Consider the following 20,500-nt stretch of genomic DNA (forward strand, 5'->3'; position numbering starts at 1 on the left):
TTTTAACTAAGTAATATGAATAGATTTTTTTCCCTCTCGCCCTGTGCATCACCACTTCTCTGTGTGCGTCACACATCCATTAGCCTTTGAGATCTGGTTGTATGTATTTTTCATGACGCTAACATGCTGGGGCTCCAGCGGCTCGTATCCATTTTCAGCGGCATGACTAAGGCTTTGCATTTACTCCCCCTAAGAAACGTGAACAGACTCAGAACACAGTGTTTCATGTTTCTATGCGGTGATGTCACTGGAGTGCACACAGCCTCATCAAATGGGTTATACTAGTAATTATTGGTAGAACTTTAAGCAGTTCCTTAAAAGGACACATGAGGCTGTCCCCAAACATTAGTGACCCCCATAGACTCTTCTGTCAAAGTGCACCTATCATCCCACTTGGACTGACAGGTGCATGACACAAGCATTACTGGGTCTGTGACCCAGTGTTTCTGTATTACTATTGAACTTTGATTTTGTCATTGTTTATCTTTTCTTGTCTTTTAGTCTGTGTCTGTTCTGTTTCCTGTTTAACTTTGAAAGTCTGTGTCCTATGTCAGTGTATTGAGTTTTGCTTCTCCTTGGTCTTGACATGTCTGATTACTCCCAGCTGTGTTCCCCTTCTGTGTCTCATTCCCTCGTTATCCCCCTGTGTATTTAAGCCTTGCGTTTCCCTCTGTTAGTCGCTGGTTCATCTGTGTGTCTACCCCTGTATTTCTGCTGTGTGCTTCTCCCTGCTCCAGGTTTCTCGTTGCAGGTTTTTGTTCCTTTCATTATTATTTTGTCGCTGTTCCCAGTTTAGGTTTTTGTTAGCGTAGTTCCCTGCAGTGCTCTGCTTTGGTTTATATTTTGCCTTTCTTTGTTAATGAACTTTCTCACAGCTACGCTGTCGTCCGTGCCTGCGTTTGGGTACAAATCCTCCTCCTCCAGATGATCTGCCTCCCAGATTGTGACAGTTAGCTCATACAAGAAGATTGTCGGCTGGTTTTATTGAATGATATTTTATTTATCTGGTTTCATTTCTTATCATCTGGGCCTTCACATTAATAGCTTAGCACGTCCTTTCTTCTTTACACCCATCGTCTGATACTTACTGGAGTCCAGTTTATGGGGACAACAGTCTGATGCCCAGACCACTCTACCATGAATTATTCCAAAGCCTGAAGAGATCTGCCCCAGGGCTTCGATCTGGTGGGACATTTCCCCATCACCTCACATGCCTCCAATACTATCAGACAGAGTGAGCCTCACTCTGTCTTTAAGGCTGAGCCCAGAGTCTCTGCAGAAAAGCTGGATCTGCTTGTATCCCCAGTCTCAGTCTCCCGGTTCTAAGACAGCAGACAGTAGTGTTTAAAAAAAAAAAAAAAACTGTGACAGCCTGAGGTTCTTCTTTCGTTTTTGTGTCTCTTAGCTTCGTAAGGTTTCTTTTCTTCACTTCTACATATGAATTAAAGTGAAGTAAGTCTAGACTACTCTAGTGGCTGTGTATATTTCCAAGGACTAAACAGAAAGATTGTAAATTGTGGAGTAGATGAAAGTGACTCTAAAAACATTATTCAGACAGCTCGCTTTATGATATAGACTTTGTCTGGATGGACATATTTGCCATTTCCCCTCCAACATTAAATACCCCACAGTGCAGTGTAATGTGCATGAGTTTAAACTCCATCAACAATATGAAGAGCAAAACGTGAATGGGTCTGAATTGATGGGCTGCAAAATGATACTTTTTGGATCCTTTCTAATGCTTTTCTTCTTCCTGCCTTCAGCAGCTTTGGGAGACATTTTCATTCCTTTTGAGAGCCGATGGTAGAAAGGTGAAGGAAATGAGGTGAAAGAGAAAGGGGATGACATGCAACATAAGTTCTCCAGGCAGCCTCCAACCACAGACACTGCAATTACATGGTGACTGCCTTAAGCCCTGAAGCCTGTGAGTGCCCTTAAGTCTGCTTAACCTCCCAAGAACGCATTTTTCAAAACAGAAATTGCACAAGTGCTTCCTCTCACTATTACATGAGAAAACAGCCTAATATATAGCCACCACCTAAAGCACACCTTACAACATGTATCCTAATGTGGAAATTTGAATTGTGCTCATCCCTACGGTCCAGGCTCCTTGTCACTCACAATAGTTGTCTGTATATACGTCTGTGTGGGTCTATTATCTTAGTGAAGTGTTTATTTTAAGATTCAGGCCTCAAATCTTTGCACAGTGCCGCATGTTCTCCTGTCATTTCCACGGGGGAATTAGTTAGATCCCATTTGTTCGAACAGCCTTTTGTCTTTAATGATGAGTGGGATCCCTGATTGAAGCGCACCTTTATAACATGGCATCCTACACAGAGAGAATACAACAAAGGAGGAAAGGTTAGATTAAAGGTCAAATACCCATTTATTCTCATCATTTGTCTTTGCAGGCCTGACTGCCATGTACAACAGCACAAGGACAGAATCTTACATAACAGCCTATTTTAGACCTCAAGTGATAAAAGAACACGTGGACAAAGCTCATAACACAACTGCAATATAAAGGTGTCCTTCCCAGAACAACGAGTGTAAAAAGTTTAGCTAGAAAAACAACAGTTAATGGATTTAAATCCAGTCCTCTGAGAATGTAGACAGAACTGTGTCAGCTGTTACAGCTGCTCTCTGCCAAAGTCTAATCTGCCCTTCCTGGTCTGGTTTGCACCTTACTGTAAATCTTCTGTATTTACGTGTAGACACTGATCGGCCTGAGATACGCCCACCTCCTCAAGAATGTTCTTGTTGTGAAGTTGTTTTTCTTAACCATGGAGAGGTAGACTTTTTGGTATTGCTGACAAGTTCAACAGTTAATGCAATACTTTGGATAAACCCCTTGAGTTAAAGCTGAAAGTCTGCACTTTAATCATATTTTGACTGTTTGATTTACAGTTCACTGTATCATCATAGAGCAGCAAAATCACAAAAACGATACCATCGTCTAAAACCTCATGTACACACAGTTGTGGTCAAAAATTTGCATACACTCATCATGGTCATGAATATCATGGTAAGTCTGGGCTTTAATAACTTTAAACAACAAGAATTTGGAGCACGATCAAAAGAAGCCTAATGGATGATTTCTATGTAACTGCAGACTCTCAGATCTGTAACTGGACATAAGTATGATGTGTCAGCATATTTCCAAGGTCTGTAGGACGACCAAATCTGTCACCCAAACAGGAATCTGTTTAGGAACAACCCAGGAACCAGTAAGCCTTAAATCTTCCATGAACTGGCAGCTGCTGGAGCACCAGCACCACGAGTGAAGCCAGTTACTGTAATGGACTGATTGTGCCAACCAAGAATGAAGCCTCTGCTACAAAACATCCATGAGCTCGACTGACGTGTGCAGCTGCCTTCTGGAGAAAGTTTTATGGTCAAACGAGACAAAGATTGAGCTCTTTGGTTATAATGACAAGACCCTGTTTTTATTTTGTTTCTTTTAACTCAAGATAATAACCAAGTAAATGCAGAGGATTTGATGCCAATTTTACAGCATAAGTGCTGCGCATCAGCAGTAAATGTCAGCACTGGGTGTCAACAGTTCGCTCGTGTTCAGAGCTTTTTCTATACACCCACACTTTCCTGTACAGAAGGCAGACAAGTAAGTGTGCATCGTTTGATGGCAGCTAATCCATCAAATTAGTTCACAGCTGTTCTGTAAAGGTCGTTCAATGGCAATAAAACGTACCAAAATAAATAAACCGTTGATGAGGTAGGTTAGAGGAAGGGCTTAAATACTAAAGATGTCCTCAAAGGGTTCAGAAGCCATGATCACAGCTACACTGTGTTTATCTCTACTGTCTGAGCAACAGAGCAAAGTCCACTTCCTTCTTCCTGTAAGATCAGGAGCTCTCCTACCGCCTGCTGCCCGTGGACCACAATGCACTGCTCTGCGCTTTCCGATATCAAAACCTCCACCAGCTCCTGTTCTGTCCCTGCAGGCAGCGAGCCCTCCGAGGTGAAGAGCAGAGGAGTGGAGCTTGGCGCTGACAGGTCGTCTGTGTGGACGTACACGACGGCGTGCTGGATGTTAGCTACGCTATCTCCCTCTCTTGAGTCAAGTGTCTTTAATTTTGCTTCCTCTTCTCCTTTTTCTTGTGATCTTCTCTGCTTCACCTCACCTCCGTCCTTCTCTGCTGTGCCCTGAGGGTTCTTCTTGGGTCTGCCTCTGATTGGCTTTGGGTGACTGCATCCTGAACTTGCTAACTCTTGTGGAACCTCCTGATTTCTGGTGTGCATCTCCTCTCCATGTCCTTCTTCTTCCTCTTTTTGAACTCCTCCGTCTGTCCTGTGCTGAGCTTGGTGCCTCAGCAGACTTTGTCTCACAGTGTAGGAAGCGCCGCAGTGGCAGGTGTATGGTTTCTCCTTCATGTGGGCCGACTTCACGTGTCTCCTCAACTTGGTAGCCAACGTGTAGCCTAGACAGAAAATTCAAAAGTACACTTCAAATGCAAAGATTCACCAAACATGAATATACAATCTGCTGACTCAGATTAGCAGCTCGTAAATCAACCCTAAAGTATACCCTGCTTTATCCTCCTTTTTCACTTTAATGGCTGGTGTAGTATATCTATATATTTGTCAGGGTCAAACTTTAGCAAGTTCAGAGCATAAAGTTACAGTCCAAGCTGCACAACATGTCTCTACACATGAGCTGAGCATGAGTTTATTTTAATCCAAGGTCATCTGTCATCAGAAAAGCACAAAGAGTGGAAAACAAATTAAACGTGGATGATGGAAGATGAGCTGACTCGTTGTTTGCAGCTGTGTTGCTTTTTACACCTGTATTGTTTTTTGTACAGTGGACGTCTGATTTCATAACCCATCATTATTTTAATGCAATTTACAAAATCAAGAAAAATCTGATATATTACAGCCGTTGTATGTAAAGCACTCAAGGCCTGTGTTTATCTAAGAAATATGATCCTCTGGAAAAAAGGTTTAAACTAAGAACAGCTCACTTGAAGAAATCATTTTCTTCATTAGTCTCTCACGTCAATGTGGAGGAGTTTCAGCTCACTCTTCTTTACAACATGGCTTCAGTTCATTGAGGACTGTCGACATTCATCTATCTTAAGGTCATGTTAGAGCATTTTAATCAGGTCTGGACTAACTGGGCCTGGAGTGCTTGGAATCTTTATCCTGCGGCCAAGCTCCATCTCACACACACCGACTGCAGAGTACTTCAGTGTACAGGGGAGGTCACGATCAACCGTGACTACAAGGTGCCCACCGCTCCACCACCCTGCCTGACAGATGATGAGGTGTTTATTTCTCACCAGTTATGGCCAAACATGTCCTCGTATTTGTCCAAAGGACTTTGTTCCATGCTCTGTTTAGAGAGACGAGGCTTTCAGTTCAGTCTTTTTTTGATTTAACTGTCATGAACTTTTACATTTAACATACTCGTGAGAGCTGTAGAGCCTCAGGTGTAGCTGTTTGTCTGAGCTTTGCACAGTTTGAGCCTGGGTGGATCTGTTTGGATGTGCACTCCTGGGAAGACTGCGGCTTCATATTAACACACACCTACATGCAGCACACTGTCAAACCTCCTGCTTTTGGGGAGTCAGGCTCACTTATACATTTGATCATCAACACCTGCCTCTTATTTAGGGTGCACTTGTTTCTTCACAGGACTGTAAAGAGTACTCTGAAAGTTCTTCTTCACAACACTAAATAACCCTTCATGTATCTGTCAGTAATATAACGTCCATGCTCACTGCTGTAAATACAAGAACAGAATTAAACTAGAAAGTGCATTTTCTGAAGAAACTGCAGTGTGAATGCTTGAATCTGAATGTATGCACTGAAATGAATTAATTGCTGAATTTAAGTTAAAAATATTGAATGAGATAAAAAAACAAAACAAAAAATTTAACCTGAAAACAAAAGTCCTGAACTGCTAAAAGCTGAAGGTTACACAGAAGAAGAAGTTGGAAAAAAACTGAAAATGTTTTAATTGTAAATTAGAAAAACCTAAGGAATGAGAAAAGAACATTTAGAGTCAGAAAACATCTGAAAGAATATTAAAAGGTCATATTCTTTGAATCACTGAATGACTCAAATGTGATCCCTCCACTTGGACCCACACAGTTTAAAAAGTTTACATCTCTGAGCTTTGAAAGACAAGATGTTGGAAAAAGAACAACGATGGCGACGTTTTGAGGGTAAAATGATGGCTGTAACACTGTGGACACAGCAGCAGTTGAAAGAGAAGTGTTTAAGATGAATTTTGGCAGAGTGGCAGAGAGAGCTCGTTAAGCAGGCAGGTGTGAGCCTGGTTGCTATAGTGACTGCACCCAATGGCTCCATACACACGTACACAGACATGCGCCTCACTTTTGCTCCTTAAAATGAACAGAAAAGTCAAGCCGAAACAAATCGTTCCCAAATGAAAAGTAAAAGTCGTATTGACAAAATTCTTTCACCGTGAGCGACAGCAATGTCTAGTCTACCTAATTCTCAGTTTTCATGCCTGTGGAGCTTATTATATGGACGTGGTGTCAGTGGAAAGACACCATGCTCTTCTGATTTTCAAACCAACCTTCTGAGCCATTTTAACATTAGAGTCTATGGAAGAGTTGGAGGGAGGAGGCTGTGCATTGGTGACATTTATGAAAGAACCATAACACCTAGTACAATAGTAAACACACTGGATGAAAGAGGACAGCAATGGCTACGTTTTGAGGGTAAAATCATACGTGTAGAGCAAACGCTGTGGACACAGCAGCAGTTTTAAAAAAGATTTTATGATTAATTTTTTCGCTCCTCTCACTCTAGCAGTTGAGCTGTCTCACTCTAGCCCCAACATTCCGTCCCATACACACCCATTATAAACTCTGAAACGGGTGAAAAAACATCATGAAACTTAAACTGGAACTGAAGAAAAAGTGTAATAGATATGGAAAAGATAAATACAAGTTGAATAGTTGAATGTCTTGTCTTCGTTTTAAAGTTTGAATGGTGGCTCTATGTCAACGTATGTGGAAGTAGTAGGAGTTTAAAAATGAGTAAGTTGAATGAGAATTTGAAGGGTCTCCCCATTGAAATACATGGGAAATTTTTGTTGAATAAAGTTGAATAAAATTAAAAATATAAATGTTAAAAATGAGAAAAGTAGAAGCAGTCATGTCTAAAAGAAGAGGAATCTAACGGTGTTTGAATGGTTTTGAAGGAGTAGGAGTACAAAGAACAGATCCACACAGTTTAAAAAGTTTAAATGTCTGAGCTTTGAAAGACACAGTGTTGGGAAGAGAACAATGATGGTGACGTTTTGAGGGCAAAATGATGGCTTTAACACTGTGGACACAGCAGCAGTTGAAAGAGAAGTGCTTAAGATGAATCTTGGTACAGTGGCAGAGAGAGCTCGTTAAGCAGGCAGGTGTGAGCCTGGTTGCTATAGTAACCGCACCCAATGGCTCCATACACACGTACACAGACATGCACCTCACTTTTGCTGCTTAAAATGAACAGAAAAGTCAGGGAGAAACAAATCGCTCCCAAATGAAAAGTATAGGTCGTATTGACGAAATTCTTTCACCGTGAGCGGCAGCAATGTCCAGTCTACTGAATTCTCAGTTTTCATGCCTGTGGAGTTTATTATATGGACGTGGTGACAGTGTAAAGACACCATGCTCTTCTGATTTTCAAACGAACCTTCTGAGCCATTTTAACATTAGAGTCTATGGAAGAGTTGGAGGGAGGAGGCTGTGCATTGGTGACATTTATGAAAGAACCATAACACCTAGTACAATAATAAACACATTGGATGAAAGCGGACAGCGATGGCTACGTTTTGAGGGTAAAATCATACCTGTAGAGCAAACGCTGCGGACACAGCAGCAGTTTTAAAAAAGATTTTAAGATTAATTTTTTTGCTCCTCTCACTCTAGCAGTTGAGCTGCCTCACTCTAGCCCCAACATTCCGTCCCATACACACCCATTATAAACTCTGAAACGGGTGAAAAAACATCATGAAACTTAAACTGGAACTGAAGAAAAAGTATAATAGATATTGAAAAGATAAATACAAGTTGAATAGTTGAATGTCTTGTCTTCGTTTTAAAGTTTGAATGGTGTCTCTATGTCAATGTATGTGGAAGTAGTAAGAGTTTAAAAATGAGTAAGTTGAATGAGAATTTGAAGGGTCTCCCCATTGAAATACATGGGAAATTTTTGTTGAATAAAGTTGAATAAAATTAAAAATATAAATGTTAAAAATGAGAAAAGTAGAAGCAGTCATGTCCAAAAGAATAGGAATCTAACGGTGTTTGAATGGTTTTTCTAAGTTGAACGGTTTTGAAGGAGTAGGCTTTCAAAAAACGTACGGAATAGATAAAATATAATAATAAAGATTAGAAGAACAATACTGTGAATGCTTTTCAAGCATTCACACTAATAATAAAGATTAGAAGAACAATACTGTGAATGCTTTTCAAGCATTCACACTAATAATAAAGATTACAACAACAATACTGTGAATGCTTTTCAAGCATTCACACTAATAATAATAATAATAAAGATTAGAAGAACAATACTGTGAATGCTTTTCAAGCATTCACACTAATAAAGAAATTTGCAGACTTGCACAGAGATGGTAAAATTATGATGACTGATAATGGAGACGAAGACAACAGACCATGAGGACAGGGAGGAACAGAGGGAACTCGGGACAACTGGAGACATTTAAGGATGCAGGGACTGACAGAGACGGGGAAGACGTCTCATCGTGATGACTAAAGTTCATCTTGCCTGGCTGAGCAGCTCTCGGTGCTCAGCACCCCCAAAGCTCTGATCCTAGAATCGCCCCTGGAATGATCTGCTGCTGGGAGGAGCTGATCAAATCAGAAGGAATCACATCCATGTCTGTCCTGGGACGGGGTGATGGTGCAGGAGCATGAGAGCATCTACAACGACTACAGACTGAACCTGAAGACAAACACAGAGGTTGTATAGAACAAGAGTAAAATCTGCTGAGGCACACAAACTGACTACAAGACACAGAGGCAGGAAAACTGAACCCAGGGAAATAATCAAACCAACACCATGAACAGAAACTAGAACACAAAAACAATTACACTCCAAATGCAAGGTTACCTGGCAAGGGGGATGGACCATAGTGCAATTTGTCCTGATTGGTGATTGGTCAAAAGTCTAGAGTGAAAGACTTCTGATTGGTCAAAAATGTGCAATGAAGGCGACTTCTGTTTTTCATTCAGTCTGTTGTCTTTTTTTCTTTATCAGGTGATGTTTCCAGCTCCTTTATCCCACCTGATGCCTGGACTGCTGTCTGTGGTCTTCAGCGTGTTATTTATTGACACGACAGTAAGCATTATCAGTGTATATACAATAAAAGCATCTAGTTTTTACTCCAACATTGATGAGGATTTTTCTTTGGCTCTTGTGAACCAAGAGGTTGGAAAATCCCCTGAAATTACTCTTGACATTTGCACGAAGAGTCAGTGTTGGACTTTGCTGCTGCAAAAACCTGTGTTTGCCACCTGCTTGTACACATTGCTTCTTTGTTTCTGGTCTGTTGTGTGTTGTGTGAGCCTGTTGGCAGAAAACACTGTTTGTGTGTAACTTAATAAAAAACATATCAAACATGTTTCTTTCTATAGATTTTATTTATTTATACGTGTATGTTTTGTCAGTGACTTCGGATCTTTGTGATGCTGATTCAAAGAAGGTCAGTGAGTCTAAGGCAGATTAAAGCCCAACTTAGGCGTTCATTAAGCGAATCCACAACTCAGTTACTGTAACACAGGACACTTTATTAAAGTGGATGAAACAGAAATACAGGAAAACAGCACTGCAGGGTCGTCAGTCAGTGAACTTGATTATGAATCCAATACGAGGAGCTTTACAAATTCAACTGTGTACAAAGAGTCAAAAGTGCCTGTCGGCTGCGCTGGAATCATACACGTTACCATCAACAATATCATCGTGAATGTTTCACGGAAAGTTTACAACGAGCAACATGTACTGAAAATAGCCGTACACGGGTAAATCTGCCCAGTGTGATATTAAATATATGATACACTTCATGAATCTCACATCATTTGTCATGAGCCACCAAAAGCACCACTGAGCACAGCTGATGTGAAGGCGCGTGGACTCTGCTCCATGAAGCTTCTGTGCGTCGGTGAAGGCAGCGACTCGGCTGAGCAGGTTCGTCTCTTCCAGCTCCAGACTTTGCTTATGGGAAGCTCATGTGTTTCGAAACACCGCGATCACGTGACCACAACCAAACCAGGTGGTGTACCTGCTGCTACGATAAGGCCAGGACAACGATTCACATTTTGTATCACACACAGTCATTTGGGCCGGGCCTTGTAGTTACTGGATGAGTGCTTTGATTGATGACACTCATTGTTTTTGCTGTGGATTGTGATGACTAGTATAGATTATTCAGTCAGTCAACAGACTCCAGTAAATATATTGATATATAAATAACATAAATATCTCACTGGAATGATTAACAGCACATAGATGAGAGAAAGAGAGACAGGTGGATGAGCTCCATCCACTCCTATCAGCAGAGAGCGAGAGCGCCACACTCAGCTGCAAATTCATTAAAGTGTCAATAAAAAGTTTTTCTCTGCTCAACAGAAGTTCTCAGCTCTGACTCCGTCTGTTCTCTACCTTTTTCTACTTTCAACAGAAAACTGTATTTGCTGCATTAGATGACATCATCCTCACAACAACACACGCCACCATGAAGAGTATATTCATACTGTCAACAGAGAAACACTCATTAATTACAGGCAATCCTTTTCTTAACATATTTTCTTGGCAGAGGAGTTTTGTCTTTCCTTCTTTCGTTCCCCCGACGTGTCTGTTGTGAATATTTCATAAACAACAGCAGTTGTGCTGGGACGGCACCACCAAAGCTCCAGTCTCAGTAAAACATCATGTAGGTGTTACAGGACGAAGCATCGCTCAGGAAAGTTTATTCATGGTTAGAGGTAAAGATGTGACGATTGGTCAGAATCAGCCCCTGAAAATGTGATTAATTTGACCTTTTTATTTAAAAAAAGAAAACAAATTTTGTCAGTTTTTAAAATTTAAATATAAATGCTTAGGTAAACTGAAAACTGATCATCCTGTTGGGTCATCGCTGGCCTGACGTGATGATCATAGTTACTGACAGTCTGGCATAAAAAGAGCTCATCTGCATCACTGTTTCACAGAAAAGCATCCTCGAGATGTAGAGATAACAAACTGGCAGCAGGAGTCACAGCAGAGATGGTTTCAGATTGTTCTGGCACAAAGGCTTCGTATGTTTCAGTGTTTCACTACCTTTATCTCCTGGGAAACGAAAGTCCAGAAACGTAATCCAATACACAAGCAAACGAACACAGACATGACGAACAGAAACAGACGCTCCGACAGAGAACAAAGGAAACCACAGGCTGTATGTACACGGACACAACCAGGACTAATCAGGAGCCTGGAACAAAAACTGCTGAAACTAATCAAGACAAGTAAATAAGACTAAATACAAGACACAAGAAACAAATGATGACCAAAACCAGACAGGAAGTAACTAAAGTGGCCGAGCATGGCCATCGCGGAGCTTTGGCTGCTCCGTGCGTCTCACATCACTTCCATGAATGAGATCTCACTGAAACGATTTGCATCTCCATCGCCCTGCACCGATCTCTCCATCAGCGTCACATCTGACTTTACAATTGGTCTGTGATCTCAGGTGCAGCGTTAAGGCCAGCACAGTCGTTAGTAACCGGGGCAGAGGTCGATCGGTGCGGAAATGTCCTTTATGATCCACACGTTTGCTCTGCTGAGGATTTTACACCCGATGCCCCTCCTAACACAACAGTGCCATTTTTCTGGGCTTGGCACCAACACTAGGAGTAAAATAATGAAGTAAAATGATAGGAAAGAAAACTTGTGGTAAAAATATAAAAAATAAATAAATATAATACTTTTTAAAAAGGGACTAACCAGGTCAGTTGGTCAGAAACTGTGTAAAAGCCAGAAAATAAAATATAAAAACAAGCAAACAATATAAAGAAAAGTGTTTGTGACTTTATTTGTCGGTGAAGGTTCTCAGTCATCCAGGTCATCGTCGTCTAAGGAGCTCTCTTTCCTTAGACGACTTTATTTGTCAGAAGAAGAGTGAACATAAAAATCTAAGCAATAATATTTGTAAAATAAAATACAGAAATGCTTTTAATATTTGACATATTTTGTTGGCAAATTAATAAAAATGAAACCATTTTCACAGGAAAACTGGTGGAAAATCTGTATGAATGTAAACATATCAATAAAAACAAATCAGGACAACAACATTAGCACAGTGAGCTAGTGATGTGTCGGTCGCACACGAAACGGCTCTTAGAGCCGACTCTTTGACATGAACGTCGCGAGCCGTGGGTTTTTCTTTTTCTTTCTCTCTCTCACACTTTTTTCTGCACGTGAGTCTTGTGCTTTGCGCTGAGCAGAGGGGGGAGGGGTATGGGCAGAAATCTGTGCCATCAGAAACTGAATTTGAATAAATTAAATTTGAATTTGAATTGCTCGGATTGAATCTGAATTGTAACTTGAATAAATGCTTTTGAAAACTGAATTTGAATTAGTCTAATTTGAAATTGAATTTATGGTTTGAAAATGATCATCACTAAATTGAAATTGAATTTTATATTTTGAAAATGAATTGATTTGCTTTGAAACTGAATTTTATCCTTTAAAAATTCAGCTCTCGAATAATTTCAGTTTCACTTCTCACCATTCAGTTTCAGTTCTACAATTCAGTTTTTTGGAACTTACATCCGGTTCCGGTTCAAGCGCAGATTAATAGAACTACGTTTTACTAGCGGACCGAAAGTGTTACTGACGGGAATCTACAGCGTCTTGAGCTGAATTAAGACTTCAGAAGTCATTCGTCATGTCGAATGAGCAGCGGATAAACTCTCAGGTTGGTAATAAATGTATTACATGTATAAGAACAAGCGTCATGTTAACAAATGATAGCCGTAAGGTAACTTTTATGCTTATTGTAGCTGCTAGCTAAAAACGCTAATTTAGCGTAGTTTGCCCTGAATTCAGCTTTGACAACAAATATGATCGACTGTTTCTAGTAGAATTCCAAAGTTGTCATCTTGGACCCTCTCAGAGTACCCCCTCTGTATGCTTGCAGAGACCCCTACAGTAGGGAAACATGCCAAACTGTGTCCAAACCTTTGTGTTTTAGCTTTATTTATGTCTTGCACAGCATCCCAACTCTTTAGCTAACTTAATAACTTTAGCTAAAGTGAATAGTTAGTCTAATTCATTAGTGCAGCATTACTGGATCACCTCTGTTTGAAGTGATATAATATGATATACAACTATCACTGTGTTTAACTACCATAATAATTCTTAGGGTACTGAGTGCATGCTTAATTAGATTTTTTTTTTTTTAAACACACTGCTCCATTGCTATGTTTGACAGGCTGAAGTTGTCGGGTCACCTCCTAAATCGACCATCTTTTACAGGTGTTTTGTGCCAGAAATGGAGTGTCCACTGAAGACTGAAGACACTGAATCTCTACGCCTTGCCATCGATCCCTCTTGTGCCTTCATCTAGACAAGAGACATTAACTTAACCACTCTCATATGCTCTGTACCTACATCACCTTCCCTGACAGTCGTAGCTTGGCTCATCTGAGGGTGAAATTATAAGAATGTGTTATTTTGCAAAGTGCTCTCTAGGGTTCCTAAATAAAATATGGCATTGAGGTCATTTCTTTTGAATTAATCCCTTCTTCTGAAATATAAGAACATCTCCTGGTTTTAATGGCACTTTGGATTTCCTTACTTTCTGTTCCACTCCCAACCCCAAATAGATGCTGACAAGCTGCCACAGTAACATGGAAGAGGGAAAGAAGTTGGAAAGGACTACTACAAATAAACCCAATGCCTAACAATGTAAAATGTAAAATAAGAACAATAATAATAATAAAGATAAAAGATGAAGTAACAAGTTTTTAGTTTATTCCAAATGATCATCCAGATGTCTGTGACATGTGATGACAAACACCATAATGGAAGGCCTTAGTCATCACATGCTTAAACTCATCATATATTTTTGCATATGTTGAACAGGCAGTCAGACATGCTGTAACTGTGTGGTAGAAAACAGCATGAACACCATACGGCAGGGGTCTCAAACTCCAGTCCTCGAGGGCATGGAAAAGTTGCATGACACTGGCCCTTGAGGACTGGAGTTTGAGACCCCTGTCATACGGAATATGACAGGTGTGGCTGAACTGCATGAAGACTGAAGTTTCTCTTCTCTTCTGGGAGGTCAGGAATGTGGCCTTGTCCTGTGAGCCACTGTAAGGATGTACTTAGAGTAGAACTGGACTGTCACCAACCTCAGGCTCTTCACCCTTTTCAAAGACAAAGTAGTCATTTAGATAAAATATTTGATATTGTTTACCTGTAAATGCACAAAGAGAATTTAGAAATGTAATTATTGTCAAGAGTGAACAAGCACTGATAGTGTAATCTACAGCTGTGGCCAAAGGTTTAGAGAATGAGAAGTGTTGTTTGCTTATTTACAAAGTTTGCTGTTTCAGTGATAGTTGTATATCATATTATATCACTTCAAACAGAGGTGACCCAGTAATGCTGCACTAATGAATTAGACTAACTATTCACTTTAGCTAAAGTTATTAAGTTAGCTAAAGAGTTGGGATGCTGTGTAAGACATAAATAAAGCTAAAATACAAAGGTTTGGACACCGTTTTGCATGTTTCCCTACTGTAGGGGTCTCTGCAAGCATACAGAGGGGGTACTCTGAGAGGGTCCAAGATGACAACTTTGGAATTCTACTAGAAACAGTCGATCATATTTGTTTGTCAAAGCTGAATTCAGGGCAAACTACGCTAAATTAGCGTTTTTAGCTAGCAGCTACAATAAGCATAAAAGTTACCTTACGGCTATCATTTGTTAACATGACGCTTGTTCTTATACATGTAATACATTTATTACCAACCTGAGAGTTTATCCGCTGGTCATTCGACATGACGAATGACTTCTGAAGTCTTAATTCAGCTCAAGACGCTGTAGATTCCCGTCAGTAACACTTTCGGTCCGCTAGTAAAACGTAGTTCTATTAATCTGCGCTTGAACCGGAACCGGATGTAAGTTCCAAAAAACTGAATTTAAAACTGAAACTGAATGGTGAGAAGTGAAACTGAAATTATTCGAGAGCTGAATTTTTAAAGGATAAAATGCAGTTTCAAAGCAAATCAATTCATTTTCAAAATATAAAATTCAATTTCAATTTAGTGATGATCATTTTCAAACCATAAATTCAATTTCAAATTAGACTAATTCAAATTCAGTTTTCAAAAGCATTTATTCAAGTTACAATTCAGATTCAATCCGAGCAATTCAAATTCAAATTTAATTTATTCAAATTCAGTTTCTGATGGCACAGATTTCTGCCCATAGTAAATGAACATTTTTTAAATTATTTGAATAGATATGAATGCTTGTGTATAAATACACAAACAATACACATATGCTTTCAATTGTGTAATTTAAGTGATTTAGGTAGCTGTGTTTTGGAAGTTCAGTTAAAGTGTTTTGTCTCTAGGGGTCACCGTACACTCAAAAAAATGAAACGTTGACTTTAATTAAAATTATTTTGTCAACAGGTTCCACGAAATTGAATTATGTTAGTTTAAAGCAAAAATCTTTAGTTCATCTAATTTAAAAAAAGTACTTAAGATTAACAAGACTTATTTAAGACTAACTAAATCAAGTTATGTTGTATGAACATAGATGATATATTTACAGGTTAGATAGTTTAGATTAGTTACTTCAACACATTTCTTATTTGTGGCAGTAAAATGTTAAATTTAAGTTAGATTAATTCAAATATTATATTTTCAGCCACCTTGTGCTTTATTAATTAGTTTTACATAAATCTATTTTGTCAACAGGTTCCACACAAATGAATTAAGTACATCCAACTTATTTTTTAAAATTTCTTTTATTGCCAACACATTCAGTGAGCATTTGTGTAAACCCAGTCCAAAATAAAACACAACAGCTCATTAGGGTTAGTAATTAACAGTATGTAGACAGATGCAACATCAAGACTTTAAATTAAATGTCTGTATCTACCAGAAATAGAAGGAAAAAAAAAAACGCATTGAAGATCACATAACACATTGATAAGATGACACTTGAGTTATGCACATGTGATGCTAGTAAGGTCTGTGGAGTGTTTTTTCTTTTAGTGTCTAAAATGAATAGCAAAGTTGCTATTTGCAATGATTGCTTAGGGTCAGTCCAGTAACACAACGCCAATGAAGTGCTTTCCTTTAACAATGCAAAGTGAAGTGTCCACCTCAACAGCCACAATTAAAAAAAAATAATTAATGTAATAATAATAATGATAATAATAATAATAAATAGTCCACTGATATTAGCAATCAAAGAAAATTACATCACCATCCCAAATAAAACTTTAACAAAACATGCCAACATTATGGTCTAACAATAAAACAGCTTGTCAGCGTTCAGTTTTTTTGCAACAGCACAGCAGTAACCATTTAACACTCGCCACTGTCAACGTTTATTTTACCAGTGTTTGGGCAAAAAAACTTCAGTTGTAAACATTTTAACATGGAAACAATTGTTCGTCTTTAAAAGTCCGCAAAATATACATTCATCCTGCATTCCTAACTTACCCTTATTCTTAGTATGTTTTGCAATTACCTTTACAATGCACACAATGTAACACAAACTGAATATGAACATATTTCCACCTCATAACAATATGTCTTGAACGCTAATATACACACCACCCTTCAACATTTCTGGTGCAGTATCATCTCTCAATTAAATCCTTTAAATCTCAATACTTTTGATGGTCTCTTACTAGCCCCCCCACAAGAGTAAAATCTCTCAAATTGTAGTAGTTTACAAACTTTTCAAAATGTTCTAAATTTCTCTTAAATGTAATTTTCCCTTTATCTGTCATTTACAAATTACCATTTTATTCCCATTCAGCCTCCGAAAAACTTCTGTCCATCTGACAGAACATTCATCATCCAAATTAAGGGTTGGCTTATTCATTCAGTTTATTCTTGAGCAACTGTACCTTGGTCAAGAGTCTGCTGACATACAGATGAAGGAAGAGCTTCTGAAGTACTTCAAAGAAAGCTTTCAGTCTCGAGGTTAACTGAGATTCAGTGTATATATCCCATCCATTAAGAGTGCACATGCAGAGGCCAGGTCTTCCAGGTCATGTAGGACACACTAGATCATAGGTGTCAAACTCTGGCCCGCGGGCCAAATTTGGCCCGCAGCCTACTTACATTTGGCCCGCAAAGCCATACCAAATTACTATCAGAGCTGGCCTACTGGTATGATACAGCTAATATATATATTGTTTAGTATTAAGCTTTGCTTGTTCCATATTCAGTTTTTCAGCAAAACGTGTCCATAAGAAAAGATTCATTCTTATATCTGGAGGAATAAATACATTTCAATAAATATTAACGTTAGCCCGCGACTTTGTTCCAGTTTTGAATTTTGGCCCACTGTGTATTTGAGTTTGACACCCCTGCACTAGATGGTTATACCCACATCGGCTGGAGGAGTGCTGGCATCAGCTCTTTTGATGGTAAAGATAGCAAGGGTAATTTGTTCCAGCTCCCTCTGAACATCTGTAGCTTAGACACAAAAACATAGAAAAATGGCATCCAGTTTTAAAAAAAGAAAGAAAAAGGGCCAAAGCTACCCTTTAATGACATAAACACAATATTAGGAACATGCACCCCAGTGCGCCACTATTTTAGACTACAGATTCAACAATAAATATAAATAGTTTGGGTATACAAGAAGATTTCCCAAAACATTTAAACAGGTTCCATGCAAATTACAACAACAACAACATTACAACATGCAACAACATTAGTTATTCAAAATTTGGTTTAATACAGATAAAAAACTAAACTAAAATTACCAACCAATTATTCTTTGAAGAGGATGCTTGGGTCTTCATTCAGGTAAAAAGGTAGGGCCCTGAGGAAACACTCCCTCCCCTTTCAATAGTTTCCTTCTGTAGAGAGTGGCAGAGATACAGGAAGAGAAAACAGAAATACTTTAGGATGACACAAACTCACATTATATGCAAAATGAATGACATATCCACTGCACAGATAGACATGAACACAAGACCAACTAATCATCACATGGACGTGAATAGTTAACCTGTTGGGCAGGGTTTCCACCACATTATATATGTCCATAATGGAGGTAAAGACAAACTAATAAATCATCTTTTTTGCATTCAAAACATAACATAAAAACATTCACTTCTGGTTTAACCTAAATCGAGGGATCAGGTTTTATATATGTTTAGGTAATTTAAATTTTCCAACGTTTTGAGTACCAAACTTTGTCTTGCTTAATATAAATTAAGTGCACTGTGCAGCTACCGTACACTAGCTGTTTAAATTTGAAAATGATCTTATTAGCCATAATATTTTGCTACCAACAGAATAACGCACCTGTGTGGCAGGGGCCAAAGTTTGTCTAATTTTCTTCCCTGCAACGCCTCCTTTTTTCTTGAAGACTTTTATGAGCTGGTCAGTGTATTGGTCAAGTTGTGCAAAAAGCCTTGGAACAAGTGGAGCAGTAGTAATCCTCACAAATTCTGCTTCCACCTGAAAACATGTCAACAAACACAACATACTGTACTGTAAATATACATACTATATGTACACATATACATACTTTATAACTAAAACTAATGTAGTAAGACCTCATTAAAGCTATAATTTTAACAAAAACATTTACACAAAATGCTAATGGAGCCATTACAGCTTTTATTGTTATTTATCAAGTTCCAAAAAATATTGATCACAGCTGATCTGAAAAGAATTTCATGCCTCAGGCCCTTGAACTGCAACCTTTACCATGGTTCAGATGTGGAGAAGAAATAACAGGGGCATGGGATGGGTCACTGAAGAAAACTTAACTTATAAAACAGTTTTGTTTTTAAAAGTATAACAGTTCACATACCACATACAAGCTCAGCAGTACCACATACACCACATCAGTATAGGAGGGAGCAGGTAAAGGCAGGATCTGAGATTTATAAAGTAAAACAAGAAATTCATTACTTAATTTCAAGAAGCAAATTATTGTTTGAATTACAACTTAATAAAATACTACTCAGAAGAAAAGCAAGAGATTGACACTGCCATGTGCTAACTTTCTATAGAAGCAATTATCACCAGGTCTGTCGACCTCCATTGTCTGTCCACTCATATGTCTTGAATAATTTTATTTAAAAATTTAAGTGTGTACTTTCACAAACTGTAATTTATAACTATGTTGATATGCATAACTCCGCTAGGAAACATGCTGTATTTACAGACCATTTTTACATAATACAGATTACTGATAGAGTATAACAATGGTGTCACAGTGGCTTTCGCCCTTGACTTTTTGGATTTTAAATGTCACTTTATGCTATCCTTGCTATCCTATTCGATATTTCCGACTCTCGGATTATAGAAAAGGAATCCCAAGAAAGCAAATAGAAAAATAACCCCTTGAAAAAATAACCCCATGAATCCCTGTAGCTAATCCCTTAATAAAACAAAAAAACAATAAAAATGTTTCTTACACAGTCCACAAAATAAGCATGTCCAGGACCCAGTAAAACTAATGTAGAACAAGCGCACGCAAACGATATAACATGTCTTGTAAGACAAACGCAAAATATAACCATGCTCGACATGTAGATACTACACAACATAGTCAAAGAAAAAAGTGATCTTACCTCTCAAAGAAACAGCAGCTTGGCGCCAAAACAGCGTTTTTCAATTAAATTTGAAGTCTTGCGCATGAGCAGGCACAAGCCGTGAAACCTTCTTGTTCTGCGCGGTTTCATTACAACTGTTTTTGCATTACTGCCACCTTGTGGATATACAAGGTATATCGATCCTAATTGACTTAACTTAAATGTTATGCCATCAAGTAACACATTAGTATTATGTACGTTGAATAATAGACACAATTACGTAGACTTGATTAGAAAAACATATGTTAACTTAACAAAAACATATATTTTAAGTAAAATGAAAATAAATAATTAATATACACTGAACAATCCACCTCATTCATTTTTTTGAGTGTATATATTTATATATAAACATATAAATAAAACCACATTTTTTTTACATTAGTAATTCCTTTTGTGCATAATTTTATATTATTGTTAATAATAAATTAATTAAAGCAACAAAACAACCTGAAGAGCCGGTTGGGAGCCGAACGAGCCGGTTCTCTAAAAAGAGCCGGAAATCCCATCACTACAGTGAGCAGTGTGGTCTGTTTGCATCTATGTTTGCTTTTGGTTTCAGAAGAAGGTGTGTCAGGTGTGTTTGTGGCGTGTGCTCAGCTGGCTGACGGTCAGGTATGATGCAGGCGGTCACGCCCTCGT

The 20,500-nt window shown here is 38.6% G+C and overlaps 1 long non-coding RNA gene across 3 annotated transcripts; it reads right to left on the reverse strand.

Annotated features, from left to right (window-relative positions):
- Window positions 1–17,696: 17,696 nt before the first annotated feature.
- LOC120739537 lies at window positions 17,697–20,187 on the reverse strand. Of its 3 annotated transcripts, none has more exons than XR_005697242.1 (3): window positions 19,072–19,648; window positions 18,558–18,713; window positions 17,697–18,106 (listed from the first exon to the last, which is right to left on the reverse strand). It is a non-coding gene; the product is annotated as an uncharacterized LOC120739537 (long non-coding RNA). The 3 variants fall into 3 exon arrangements; XR_005697243.1 differs by lacking the exon at window positions 17,697–18,106 and adding an exon at window positions 19,838–20,187 and having other exon boundaries at window positions 18,506–18,713; window positions 19,072–19,137; XR_005697241.1 differs by lacking the exon at window positions 17,697–18,106 and adding an exon at window positions 19,682–20,187 and having other exon boundaries at window positions 18,506–18,713; window positions 19,072–19,137.
- Window positions 20,188–20,500: the final 313 nt, after the last annotated feature.

This window comes from Simochromis diagramma, unplaced genomic scaffold (genome assembly GCF_900408965.1).
Source record: "Simochromis diagramma unplaced genomic scaffold, fSimDia1.1 OVJJ01000321.1, whole genome shotgun sequence".
NCBI classification, from domain to species: Eukaryota; Metazoa; Chordata; class Actinopteri; order Cichliformes; family Cichlidae; genus Simochromis; species Simochromis diagramma.